This window comes from Podarcis tiliguerta, assembly GCF_965153285.1.
Source record: "Podarcis tiliguerta genome assembly, chromosome: 5".
Lineage (NCBI taxonomy): Eukaryota > Metazoa > Chordata > Lepidosauria > Squamata > Lacertidae > Podarcis > Podarcis tiliguerta.
The window spans coordinates 15,668,769-15,682,238 of record NC_139538.1 but is presented as its reverse complement, the minus strand read 5'-3'; the positions used below and the strand labels follow the sequence as shown (position 1 = coordinate 15,682,238).

The following is a 13,470-nucleotide window of genomic DNA, read 5'->3' as shown; positions in this document are numbered from 1 at the left end:
CGTAAGATTTATATTGTGCTTAACTAGTCAATCAAGAAAAGAACTGGCAGTTAATTGGCTAAATAGGATCCTATTTAAAATCTATACTTTACTATGTGATTGATTATTTGATTTGAGCAATCAATCTGTCAAGCCCCCATTTCAGTACAACTTGTCAAATCAGTAACTTGTCCACAGGAATGTAAGAAGAGACTGGTCAGAAGGTCTGTGGGTTTCGGTTAGGGGGCAGGATTATAGCTCAGTAGCAAAGCATCTGCTCTGCATGCAGAATGTCCAAAATTCAGTTCCCAGCATCTCCTGCTAGGGCTGTGAGAGACTGCTGTTCAAAACTGTGGAGAGTTGCTGCCAGTTAGTGTAGACAGTCCTAAGGCAGTATCCTGAGCTTCCATGCCTACCAAGTCCAGCACCCTGCTTCCTATAATAGCCATCTGAATGCTTTTGTGAAGTCCAGAAGCAGACTGTGGATCTCTTTTGATCTATAGTCAGAGGCATTCAAAGGCATTCTGCCTCTGATCCCAGATGTTCTGATCCCATATAGCCATCTTGACCAATAGCCAAGGTGGTCTGATCCTTCCTGAGCTTGTCTAATCCCCATTTAAACAAGTAGCCATCACCACAAGTTATGGCAGAAAAATTCTATAAATTAAGCATTCTGTGACAAAGAACTTTCTTTTGTCACTCCTGAACGAATCTCGTTGGGCAAAATCCCAAGGGAATTAGAGATGATCCAGTCCCACTTAAAATAATGGGACATGCCTAGGATATCAGCAATATGGTTCAGTCCCAGTGGGATTAGGCAGCATGTCTGACTTTCTCCAGAAAGGGCTAAAACTCAGTGGCAGAACATTTGCTTTGCATGCTGGTGATTCCAGATTCAATCCCTGGAATATCAAGGTAGGGCTGACAAGGACTCCCTGTCTTTGAGACCCACTGCCAGTCAGTGTGAACAATACTGAGCTACATGGACCTAGTGATCTGACTCAGTATAAAGCAGCTTCCTGTACTTACGACTATGCCCAATAACTTTAGCCATTGCATAGAAGAAGCTTATCTAGGTCCAGTTGTTGTTTGTGGTGAAATGCATTCTTAAAATTGCTGATGCTAGCGAGTGCTTATGCCACCTTTTAAAAGGTCTGATCAATTAACCCTTTTACGTTTATCTTGCCAAGAGTTACGACAGTCAGGGAGGGGAGGGAACAGAAAAAACCACAACCTTTTAAACCATGCTAATGTATTTTTGCAAAGCAATTCACTGGCAGCTTAAAAAGCCCATCGAGTCTATGGATATAAAACACAAGCCAGTTTGTACAAGGAAGAGCCTGCATTAAGGATAGTTTCCAAGCTTTGGGTGGGTTGGACATATTCAGTTTCCATCACTTGTCAATAGCACTGCAATCCTCTAAATATCTGCTCAGAATTAAGTCCTATTGGAGATCAATAGGGTTTACTCCTAGGTCAGTGAAGGCAAGTAGGACTGAACTCAATGGGACTTGCTTCTGAGAAGGCAGGAATAGGGTTGCATTGTGAATGTGTTAATTTTGTCCAATACCCAATAAAAAAATATGATTTGAGTCCAAAAAGGGACCCACACATTTAATATATAGTATCATCTTTTCTGCATGATGTATTTGGTTCCTATATTGATTTTACTCTACTTTTATCATCTGAAAAATGTTCAAGAACACTTTTAACATTTAAATTAAAAAATTAAATTTAAACATGCCCATAAAGCTTGCACAGCATAGTAGCTAAGAACAGAACTCTACATCATACAGGACTGTCCCATACTATCTAGTTCAATGTTCCTACATAATGGTCTCATTATGATGTGCTTCTTTCTGGCTGCTTCTCCATATAACTGTGTCCTGTAACTGGTGATGGGGAAACTTCCTTTGTGTTTATGTTGGTACTTGGTACCTGAGTTAAACTTGAACTAGAGAAGGGAGGAATCTGATATTTTCAGAACGGACCTCAGAAGGGCTCTGAATCGCAGTGAAGAGCTCACCAGGTGTTTTCTGAAGACAAGAGAACTCCTGGGGTCCTGAAGACATGAAGAGGGTGGAAGCTCTTGCAACCACCTTGACCTCCATGCAGAAAAGGCAAGATGTAAACGTAGTCAGGGAACAAAAGAATTTTATTGTACCGGGGGGGAGAGCCATTTTAGTAAATGATTTTATTTTTTGCAGTTTTCGAAACGAAACAAAAAGTTTAGCTGCCGTACTAAACTGTAAGAATTCAAAATTTGAATTTATGTGTGTATTTTAGTCTCACTCACACTCTGTTCCAGCATGTAGATGGGGCACAGTAATTGAGGGCCCAAACTGGCAAGGTAACAAGGGCCTCCACAAATCTAAATCAGAGTCTGCCTTCAGCTGCTGAACTGGGCAAGGATTTATCTTCTTATGTAATATTAAAAGAGAGGAAACTAATGGCCTCCTCCTAATGATTGGTAATGTAAGCCACTCTTGAACAAGTGTCATTAGCAAACGGGGAAAGACCTCATAAATTAATTTGTGTTTATAAGAAAAAGCATTAAACAAACACACAATTTGCAATTGAAATTTCAAATGACAAGCCATTGGCAGGACGGAGGTCAAATGGCATGTTTTTAACATACATGCACTGCGTGTTTAGCAGGTTGACATCACAAGTTGAGCTCTTCCCTGCAGAGAAATATGTTGAGTTCCTTGCTGCAGGCAAATATGTCAGAGGGAGGATGGGAAAAAGCAGAGATCACATCAGGACACCATAGCCAAAATAATATCCCTGTTTATACAGTACTCTGCTACTGATGGCTAATGCTCAAAATATTTCACATTAAAAAATGCAACAGAGAATGTGATAAAGAGAAAATGAAGTATGCCCCATTTTTCAGAAGAGGAAAAGCACAGTATGAATTCTCTAAAACTCTCTGGGCTAGAACATTTGACAGAGGGAATGTTTTGTGTTTTGCTTTTTTTTTTTTTTTTTTAAGCCAACGACTGGGGGATCTGTAATCCCCAAGATGATGTTGACCTACAGTACATTTTCCATCATCCCTGGCCATTGGCCATGCTGGCTAGAACTGACAAGTATGAAGGAAAACAACTTCCGTATTCCTGTTTGAAGCAGAGATTCACTTTTTGAACATTAGCTTGTTAAATTTAAAAGCTTCTTCCGATGCCTTTGGGGTAGAATGTTTTCACAGAATTTTTGAAATATTAGCTTCAAAACCTATCTAGCATATTTAGAGATCATAGATTTGTATATACTGTAGTACCCAATGCCTCTCTCACAAAATAGGTTCAGAATTCCAAAATACAGTACACAATCTGACAAAATTGTAAAATTCAGTCCTCCAGACAGAAAAGTATCATGTCAGCCAAATAGGCAGGACAACAAGAACAAACACAGCAAATGCCTTTAGGAAAACTTACCAGGTAAGCTCCAATATTAGGTACCAGTTCAGTACACGCAAATCACCTGAACTCTACGATTCTACTAAGCCAGTGGTTCCCAAACATTTCTTCCTAGCGACCACTTGGAAACTGCTGAGAATCTTGACAGAACACTTAATGCTTTTCTTGCCAGTTGTAGCAATTAATGTGCTGAGCAATACGCTGTATGATTTTAATTGTATTTTTACCATTTATTTTATTTCTTATATAATGTGTTTTACTGTATTCCATAGAATTCAAATTGAAATACAATAAAATACAGTATAAGAAATTAAAGAAGCAATTAAAAGGCAATTTAAAATATATATGAATATTTAATGCAATTGATGTGCTGCTACCATTTTCAACCACAAATCAACAGACATGCCATAGACCACCTGAATGAAGCTTGCAGACCACTGATACTCCATGGACCAGTTTAGGAACCCCAGTGCTAAGCTTTAAAAGTTCAGTGACAGTCTTACTTTTGGGGACACCCCAAATGCTGGGTTATAATTAAAGTCTCCACCACTGACTGACATTGTAAGCGAATGCACCAACCATCACCACTGACCTGTGTCAATCTATACGACATCCCCCCCCCCCCAAGAGAAATGAATAATGCTATCAACCTTTGGCAGTGAAGTGGAAAGAATCAGAGAGCATCCTTAGGGTCAGGAAGAGAAAATGAGAGTAAGAGATCTGTCACTCAGTCCTGTGACAGAGATGTAGGAGAAGTGGTGAACAGTGAGTTGACAAAGGCATTGGTGGGAGCAACAAAATCTGTGTTCCGCCTAAGTCTCAAGACGCAGTAATTCAAAGGCAGAATCCCAAAATCATATTTAAACAAGCAAACAAACCAGCTTATTTCCATATGCTGTTTTTCCTTCAACTTTTCCAACTCAAGAAGGAGATCAACCTAGATTCTGGCATACGTGCATCAAACATAGGTCCTGTCCTTGACATCTCCACTTAAGGATCTCAGATAGAATTTTTCCAAGGCATTTGGTCACTTTTTAAAATGCTATAACCAAATTTTGTTCCTGAGATCAAGGAGCAAGTTTTTGTTTATGTTTCGATGCAACTGGACACCATGTTGGATCAAGGTGGTGGACAGAACCCTTTAAAACTGCAATAATTTTAACCGCTTATTTCAAAGCAGTATACTGATTTTTTATTTTGTAGAATTCCTGAGCAACGCCAGACAAGAGGCTACTGGTTAATTATAAAATTAAGATTTCTGTTGTTTGCAACAGCCATGATCTGTCTTCACCAGTTTAGTAATAAGTTGGCACAGGGACTATGAGTTTGATGTACAACAAAAATGGATTACAATGAATAATGCAGTCATCAGCTTTTCTTTACCTCAAGAAGTATTTCTTATCTTTGGATTTGAGTTCAAACTAGATGTCTTTTTAGGCAGTTGGTTCAAAACCATGCTTTGGCTGATCACTTCTCTTTGCTGACAAAAAGCAGCCATGGGTACTCCCCATCCTGGTACAAGGGAGAAAGATTATTTCTTTCTGCATGCTGGTCTCCCAATTTCTAATTAAAAATAAATAAAAATGAGGCAGCTGCCCTCAGCTTCCTTTCCCATGTTACATTGGCATAATGTTGTACAATGTGTAATTGGTTTCCATGTTTTGAAAACTCCTTAGAAGCCATCTGGGCACTAAGTGCCATATAAATTCAGAAATAGTAATAATAATATGACTAATTTTGGTTTCTGAGAGATAGAAAACTGGTAGTCCTGAAGCAGTTTCCCTTAGCCTTAGTGGTTGTAAATTAATTTAACTGAAGAGAAATTATTTAAAGTTTTTAAGCAAAACAAATATTGTTTATTAGGTCCACTCATAAGAAAAAGAACCATGCTTTTCATATTGTAACATATTGAGATAGGAAACCCAGCAGAGGGATGTAGAAAAAGAAGGTTGTGTCAAGGACTGGCTCCTCAAAATCCTGGGCCCAGACTGTGGTGTTACAGCCAGGACTACTATTCAGGATCTAACACCAACCCTGCAAGGACGCCCCTAAGATTTAAAAGAAAAAAAGAGCTAGAAACGGGTTTCTCTGCTCCCTGAGCCTCAGGTTTACCACTTACACAATAGTAAGCAACCAAGAGGTTAGGAAATGGAGTCAGTACCAAGGCTTTACCCAAATAAACAGACCCCAATTCTGTAGACTTATTAAGAAATAAATAAATAAAAAGAGGGGAAATTAAGAACATAAAACAGAACCCAAAATACTCATTAAAAAGTACAGACAGATATTCCAATTATCAACATATCTGGGAATTATAAATCAAATTAAAATTAGGAAAGCCATCTCATCGTGTACATACCATGGAGCTTTGAATCGATCATCTACAATCTGTAGTGCAAAAGCTGAGGTGTCCCAGGTGTCGTGAAGAGACAGTGTGTGTGAAAGAAAAACAAGAGGCACAAAAAATGGGCCAGCTTTGGAGTAAAAAAGCATAGCCACTGGGATGAATCCCCTGAACCAGCCAGAAGGCATCTAGAAGCTTCTTAGTACTCTGAAGGGCCTACTTTTTCCACACAGCTTAAAGGGCTTCTTCCCACTCCAGGCATCTAGAAGCTTCTTAGTACTTTGAAGGGCCTACTTTTTCCACACAGCTTAAAGGACTTCCTACTCCAGCATCTAGAAGCTTCTTAGTACCTTGAAGGGCCTACTTTTTCCACACAGCTTAAAGGGCTTCTTCCCACTCCAGCATCTAGAAGCTTCTTAGTACTTTGAAGGGCCTACTTTTTCCACACAGCTGAAAGCGCTTCCCTCTCTTCAGGCCTCACTCCCTCCTCCTCCAGCCTTGAAGCAAAGTCAACCTTTGATGTATTATAGTATTTTAATATTTTTTTGGAAGCCGCCCAGAGTGGCTGGGGAGGCCCAGCCAGATGGGCGGGGTATAAATAAATTATTATTATTATTATTATTATTATTATTATTATTATTATTATTACCAAGATTACCTCAGCCCAATGCGTTCATTTTAAATGCTGAGAAGCAGCTTCTCTCCCAGAAGCCCAGCTTTTATCCAGAGTAGCCTGAGAGAAGGAGCCGTCTTCTTGTCAGCACGTGTATATCGAAGGCCTTTCTGCCAATCCCCTCCACCATCTGAGGAAAAGCCGGGACCTTCCCTGTGGTGGCACCCTAACCAGTGTGGTTTAAACGTGTCAGGCCAGGACTGGGGAAACCCAGGTTCAAATTCACACATGGCTCTATGAAGGACACTGCGGAACTTTGTGCCACTCATTTTCTCTCAGCCTAACCTACCCTCACAAGGTGGTTGTGAAGATGAAAGCAGGAGGGGGCATGCATGCCTCCTTGAGCTCATTGGAAGAAAGGGAGGAGAATCCAGAACTGAAATACCATGATCCAAAGGGAGACTTGCGTAGCCCTGGCTTCTTAGGCTTCCTATGCCAGATGAAGACCTTCTTATGCACTCAACCTCATTATGTTCCACAAAGGGAAGGGCTCTCTGCTTTCACTGAAGGCAGCAAGATCCATTGGAAGATCCCAAAGGAGAGATTATTCACAAATTCCTCTTTCCCTCTGCAGTCCCCAGCACTACCTGCCCCACTGTTCTGGAGGATCAGGAGCATCTTGGGTGGGAGGATATAGATATCTGAATTTATTTCAAATTATTTTCTATTTGAAATTGTAAATTACTTTTATTGCATTGTGAAATTACTTCAAAATGCTTCATCGGAAGCGATTCACAAATGAAATAAACAATAGTAATACAAGGAAGGAGAAGGGGAAAATAAAATAAAATAAAAATCACCTCCCCTACTTCTTCCAGTGAATGGGTCCCATGAGTAGAGTTCTGCCCCCAAGCTGTCTAAATCCAACCCTATAATTTAACTTTACACCTATTTGGCTTTTATAGCAGTTCTCTCCACCACCCACCATTAGTAGCCTTTTTATTGTATGCATTTATGCATTAATAACTGATGTTCTCCTTGTATACTAGTTCTGTATACCACTTTCAGAGGCTGCCAGGACCAACTGAAGACATTTTCCAAAAGCAAAAGTAGCAAATGAAAACACACACCTTAAGCCAAGGCCCCACAGTACTCGAGGCCTTGTCAAGTTATTTTGGCACCTGGGACCAGAAGTCTCACAAGCACCTCTCCCCTTCCTTGATAGTAAAATAGTAATAATAACAATAATTAAAAAGCAAACAAATAAAAGTTTGATGCCTTTTCATGACACTCATACTCAGCTGCCAAAGGCCTGGAACTGGTTCCATGCCTCCTCGTCCTGTAATCTGAAAGGCCTTTAAGACACCCTGTTCATTGGGTGGGTGGGTGAGTGAGTGGGTGGGTGTATATATATCCATCTTATAATTACAATAAAATAAAATAAAAACCAGCTGCCTGAGGTGGCTGCCTCACTCTACCTAATTGCAGGGCCGGCTCTGGAGGCAGCTTATACAGCCGTACCTCTGGTTACATAAACTTCGGGATGCACGTGCAGCAAACCCGGAATTATTTTATTGGGTTTTGCCACACGCGCATGCGCAGAAGCGGTCCTTGGGTTGCAGAAACCTCGGGATCCAATCAGACCTCCAGAAAGGATCCCGTCCGCAACCAGAGGTACCACTGTACTAGAAAAGTGGTAGTGGAGTACATCTATGTATACGTATGTGATAGATATAGATATAGATGATATAGTTATAGATATACACACACGTATCAGGAATAGGGAACCTTGTGATCTGGATCTTAATGTGGCCCTCCAAGCCTTTCTCTCTGGCCCTCATGACTCTCCCAATGCCACACCCCTTCTCTCGAGGCCACATACTTCATCAGTCCTCCCTATTACCCTCCCTTGAGTGTCTTTGCCAAGCTAAAACCTGTCCTTTAACTCTGAACATGCTTCTCGCTTGCTTGGATGGTGGATACTGATGGGTGTGTGAATAAATTAATACTTGCAGTTCCACCCACTTTTGCTTCTAGTCCTGCCTACCACTGGCATATGGCCCCTGGAAGGTTTTCTAAAGAACTGTGAGCTTCAAACTGAAAACAAAAACCAACCATCGTACACACGCCCCACACCACATTAAATAAATAAATACACGGACATTTAGCTCTCTGTATGCAGTGAATATGCTCCATATGTAGTGTAATGGTCAGAGTGTTGGATAAGGACCTGGGAGACCAGGGTTCAAGTTCCTATTCAGCTATGAAGCTCTCTGGGTGACCTTGGGCTGGTCACAGTCTCTCAGCCTTACTTCCAGGGGTGTTGTGAGAATAAAATGAGGAGTAGGGATGAGAACAACATATGCCACCTCAAGCTCCTTGGAGGAAAGGCAGGATATAAATGTAATAAATACATTAAATAACTAATATTTAAGCTGCTAGATAGCACCAATAGGAAGCCCAAGGGTTTAGAATGTGGCAAAAAAAGACACCACTTCCACCCCCTCCCATTATTTAGAAAAGCAAAGAGAGCCCTCCCCCCCTACAAAAAGGAAAGAAAAGCTTACCATCCCTGCTTTAGCTCATAATTTCACCACCACAGTGTTTGATAGGGTTGGCCGTTGCTGCTCAAAAGTGGCCAGGCCCGGAATTAGCAGGGGTTTGGCCGCTGCAGTTTGTGGTTGGCAAATCTCGGCAGGGAAACTTGCATAATGTCAGTTCCCATTATGCCTGGTTGGTTTTGATCAATGCTCCCTGTCCCTCATTCTTGGAAGCAGAGCAATGTTCAAAATAAAAGCAAGCCAGTTATGGCTGAAGGTATCAGGTACAGCCAAGGAATGTGCCCTATCCTGCAGGAAAATGGTAATAGGGCATCCTAACACTTCACTGCATGCAATTAGGTTAGCAAGTTGGGAGGAGAAGAGACTTAAAAGGCAGGGAACAGAATGTGAGTGGAAGGGTATTAATTCAATAAAGATGAAGATTAATCTACAGGGAGGGTGGGGGGCGGAACCTCTGCAACACATCTAATAAAAATGGGCCTGGGCACCTGCAGTGCTTTTAAGGTGCTTTTCTTAATGTAATCATTTTAAGTTTAATTGTATTTTTTACCCAAGTGATTAACTTTCTTCTTTCCACTCGAAACCTTCTTGCAGTTCCACCTTGATGTGGTCACTTTCTATCATTTCCCTTTAATTGCACTTTTTTGATGAATTAAGCCATCATTTTGGTGGTTCCAATCTCTTTGTAGCCAAAGGGGCAAAAGAGGGGAGGAAAAATTGGCTTGAAAGGTGGCTGGAAACTGCATTTCTCTTTGTGAAACACTTCTTGGGATTTTTGGGATCGAAGGAGCTGCCATGGAAGTCACACTAATCACGTGCAATGCCAGAAAACATACTGGATGCTTTGCAAATTTACTTTAGTAGTTGGCAAAAAGCCAGCAAGCTGCAGTGGTTAGAGTAGTGGACTATGGCCTGGAAGGCCAGGGTTAACATCACCCCACTTAGCCATGAAGCTCAGTCAGAATCTCTTAGCCTAACCTACCTCACAGGCTTGTTGTGAGGATGAAATGAGGAGGAGAACCATGCGAAGCACCTTGAGCTCCTTGGAAGAAAAAGGTAGTATACAAATGTAATAAATAAATAGTAAAACTATAAACACAATTGCAATAAAATACCATAGTTGAAAACAATAGTGTACAAGTCTAGCCACCCCAAAATCTATCAAACCTTTAATGGCCCACTTCTTTAAATACAATAGAAAATCCCCACCAGTAGAAAATAATCCAAGGCCAGCCTAAAGAGAAAGCATCTCAGCTAATCACAGTCTGAAATAAACGTGTTTTCAGAGCTTGTTTGGAAGCCATAACTCAGAGGTCAGTAAGGGAGTTCTGCAAAATGAGGGGTCATAACTGAAAAGGCCCAAGCTCTAGTGCCTACAGGTCATAGCTGCACCTGCATAAGACTCTTATTCTTTTTGCTGAACAGACTAAAAATTGCTACCCATCAGACTTCTAGAGCCCTCCAGATGATGTCAGACTCCAATTCCCATCAGCCCCAGGCAGCATCAGGAATGATGGGAATTGCATTCCAAGGGCTTCAGGTGGGGAAAGCCTGGGCTCGAAGGACCAGTTGTCTGACTCAGTGTGAGGATGCTCCATAATACAGTATATTTATCTGTGCCCCTCCACTACTCCATTCCCTTCTGTTATCCTGTCCCATGGCCAAGTGCCCCAAAAAACTCTGAAAAAAAATCAAAACAGAATAAACTATTCAAATTAAATAAATGTATGTGATGATTATGCTTAATTTGAATAATTCATCTGGTCACAGGATCTGTGTTTCTTTGATAAAGAATTTGGACTGTTGGCAGGCAGAGATTGCCCACAGCCCTGAAGTATGCTATATATTTATTTGCTTTACATTTTCCATCATCTTGTACCAAATATTTTTGTACTAAAACTGGAACATATGCCTATAAATTATTGCACTCTATGGATTAGGTTTATGGTTTATAAACAAAAAAGAATGTTCAGTGACTTTTTATTCTACTGTTTTATGTTTAATGCTCAGCACATTAGCAAAGTAATAATCAATAGTAGACAAAACGACCAGATATTATAATGTTCCACACTCCTGTCAACTTCTCTGCAATTAAAGTGGGAAAACTAAATATTTTGAAACGCTATGCATAATTGGAGACTCATTCACCCAAAGCAACCACTTTGCAAAGGTCTCTCCCTTTTGGTTTACAACCGATTACAATCAAAAATTGGCACTCGGCATCATACTGATATGCTGTTTTGTGGGATGCAAGATTATGTTATGAAGCTATAAAATGAAAGGTTGGTTTTATTCCCGTCATAAATATGATTTGTCATGGTTTTCCAGTCATTGAGAAGGTTTAGAATTTACGCTAAAGCTCTGGAAACCAGTTCAATGGAAATAATATCTCCTTCCCAAAAAATTAGAATTAAATAGAGCCGTAATAGCTTTGGTTTATGTATGATATGAAGTGGAGGAATTGCCTTTTGGTTTTGGGTAGGGCAGAATTTGCAACTAGTTGATTATGGCAATCTAAGCTGCATCAGAGAAAGGAGTCCTTAAACCCTCTGTTGTCCTCACCAACAATGCAAAGTGATGGAGGGCAGGCTCCTTTGCTGCTCTAAGCAAATTCAACTTGTGCTTTAATCAATTTGGCTACGTACACATTACTTGCTGGCTTAAAACACAGCCAGGTCATTATTTTTCTAAATTTGGAACTCACTGGCATCCATGCATATGGTGCAACTTTTGAGAGGAGGAACCTATGCAGTTGTAGCTTGTATGCTTTTCTTTTAAGATGCCGCACTGAACATGCAGACAATGGTGGTAGAGAGGCCAGAAAGTGTGGTCCCCCTTAATACATTCAGTAAACATGGGTGGGTGGGTGGGTGGGTGAACAGAGAAGAAGTAATAAATAAGAAGCAAAAGAGGGTGTAGAAGACAGAATAAATTAGGATGACAGCAGACTCATATTGCAGAATCAGATCATCGCCAAATCCCATAATGAGTGTGTATGTGACTTAAACCCTATATTGGGTAGTGGGGGGCATTACTGAATATTTCCCCTTATAAGAATAAGAATAATTCATTTTTTATATCCCGCCCATCTGGCTGGGTTTCCTCAGTCACTCTGGGCGGCTCCCAACAGAATATTAAAAACACAACAAAACATCAAACATTGAAAACTTCCCTAAACAGGGCTGCCTTCAGATGTCTTCTAAAAGTCAGATAGCTGTTTATTTCCTTGACATCTGATGGCAGGTGCCACTACCAAGAAGGCCCTCTACCTGGTTCCCTGTAACCTCACTTCTTGCAGTGAGGGAGCTGCCAGAAGGCCCTCGGAGCTGGACCTCAGTGTTCGGGCTGATCAATGGGGGTAGAGACTCTCCTTCAGGTATACTGGGCCGAGGCCATTTAGGGCTTTAAAGGTGCTCAGAAACTTACTGGGAGCCAATGTAGGTCTTTCAGGACCGGTGTTATATGGTCTCAGCAGCCACACTCAGTCACCAGTCTAGCTGCCTCATTCTGGATCAGTTGTAGTTTCTGGGTCATCTTCAAAGATAGCCCTGTGTAGAGTGCATTGCAGTTGTCCAAGCAGGAGATAACTAGAGCATACACCACTCTGGTGAGACAGTCTGCGGGCAGGTAGGGTCTCAGCCTGCATACCAGATGGAGCTGGTAGTCAGCTGTCCTGGACACAGAATTAACCGGCACTTTCCTTCGACACCAACACTCACTGCCTCTCTCTCCCTGTTTTTCTTTCAGTTGGACTCTGAGAACAGAAGTAGCCTCTACCGTGAGACATCAATGTGGCATAGCGGTTAGAGTGTTTGACTAGGACCTAGGAGACCTAGTGCAAATCCCCATTCAGCAATGAAGCTCATGAGGTTATCCTTGTCTCTCAGCCTAACCAATCTCACAGGGTTGCTGTGAGAATACAGTGAGGAGGGAAAGAAGCATGTGCATTACTTGAACTCTTCTGATGAAACGTGGGATAGAAATATAAGACATAAATAAAATGAAATAAAAATAGATGTGAGGAAGCAGCTCAAAAAGGGATCCTTAACCACCATTACTGAGCATTGAATTGCCCAATCACTTGTTTTATAACAGGCTTCCTCAACCTTGGCCCTCCAGATGTTTTGAGACTACAATTTCCATCATCCCTCAACACTGGTCCTGCTAGCTAGGGATCATGGGAGTTGTAGGCCGAAAACATCTGGAGGGCAGAGGTTGAGGAAGCCTGCTTTATAAGGATTTATCAATATCACTGTTACATCTAGTTTGGGTTTGAACCCTTATCTTGTGACCACTGAATATATTATTCAGCAGCCCATCTAATTACTGAGATTTCACTGCCCATTGTGCAGGGCTGTACACAGCCTTGCATTTTACGCACTTTGAAAAATGCACCACATTTCTCAGGAAACAGGATTCTGCAACCAACATCACAGCCTGCACTTGCATAGAATTGCAGCATAACAAAAGTAACCTCTTTCACATCACAAATGTACTGACCAGAAACACAATTAAGAGAAAGAACAGTTTGTTACTACAGCTGAGTCTGTCTTC

At 41.2% G+C, this 13,470-nt stretch overlaps 1 protein-coding gene and 1 long non-coding RNA gene across 20 annotated transcripts in view; one reads left to right on the top strand and one right to left on the bottom strand.

The window, feature by feature from the left end:
* MECOM (MDS1 and EVI1 complex locus) overlaps positions 1-13,470 on the bottom strand; it is a 457,532-nt gene that overhangs the window by 430,493 nt on the left and 13,569 nt on the right. The window contains exons 1-2 of one of the 19 annotated variants that reach the window (XM_083441922.1): positions 5,758-6,090; positions 4,782-4,961 (exon numbers count right to left, since the gene is read on the bottom strand). The exons of 17 other annotated variants lie outside the window; for them this stretch is intronic. The gene's annotated coding sequence lies outside the window, so the exon portion shown is untranslated. Of the gene's footprint in view, positions 1-4,781; positions 4,962-5,757; positions 6,091-13,470 lie in introns of those variants that run through there. One more of the 19 variants, XM_083441924.1, reaches the window with a different exon arrangement.
* Positions 1-13,470, top strand: part of LOC310678529 — a 52,908-nt gene that overhangs the window by 36,157 nt on the left and 3,281 nt on the right. The gene's annotated exons all lie outside the window — the stretch shown is intronic.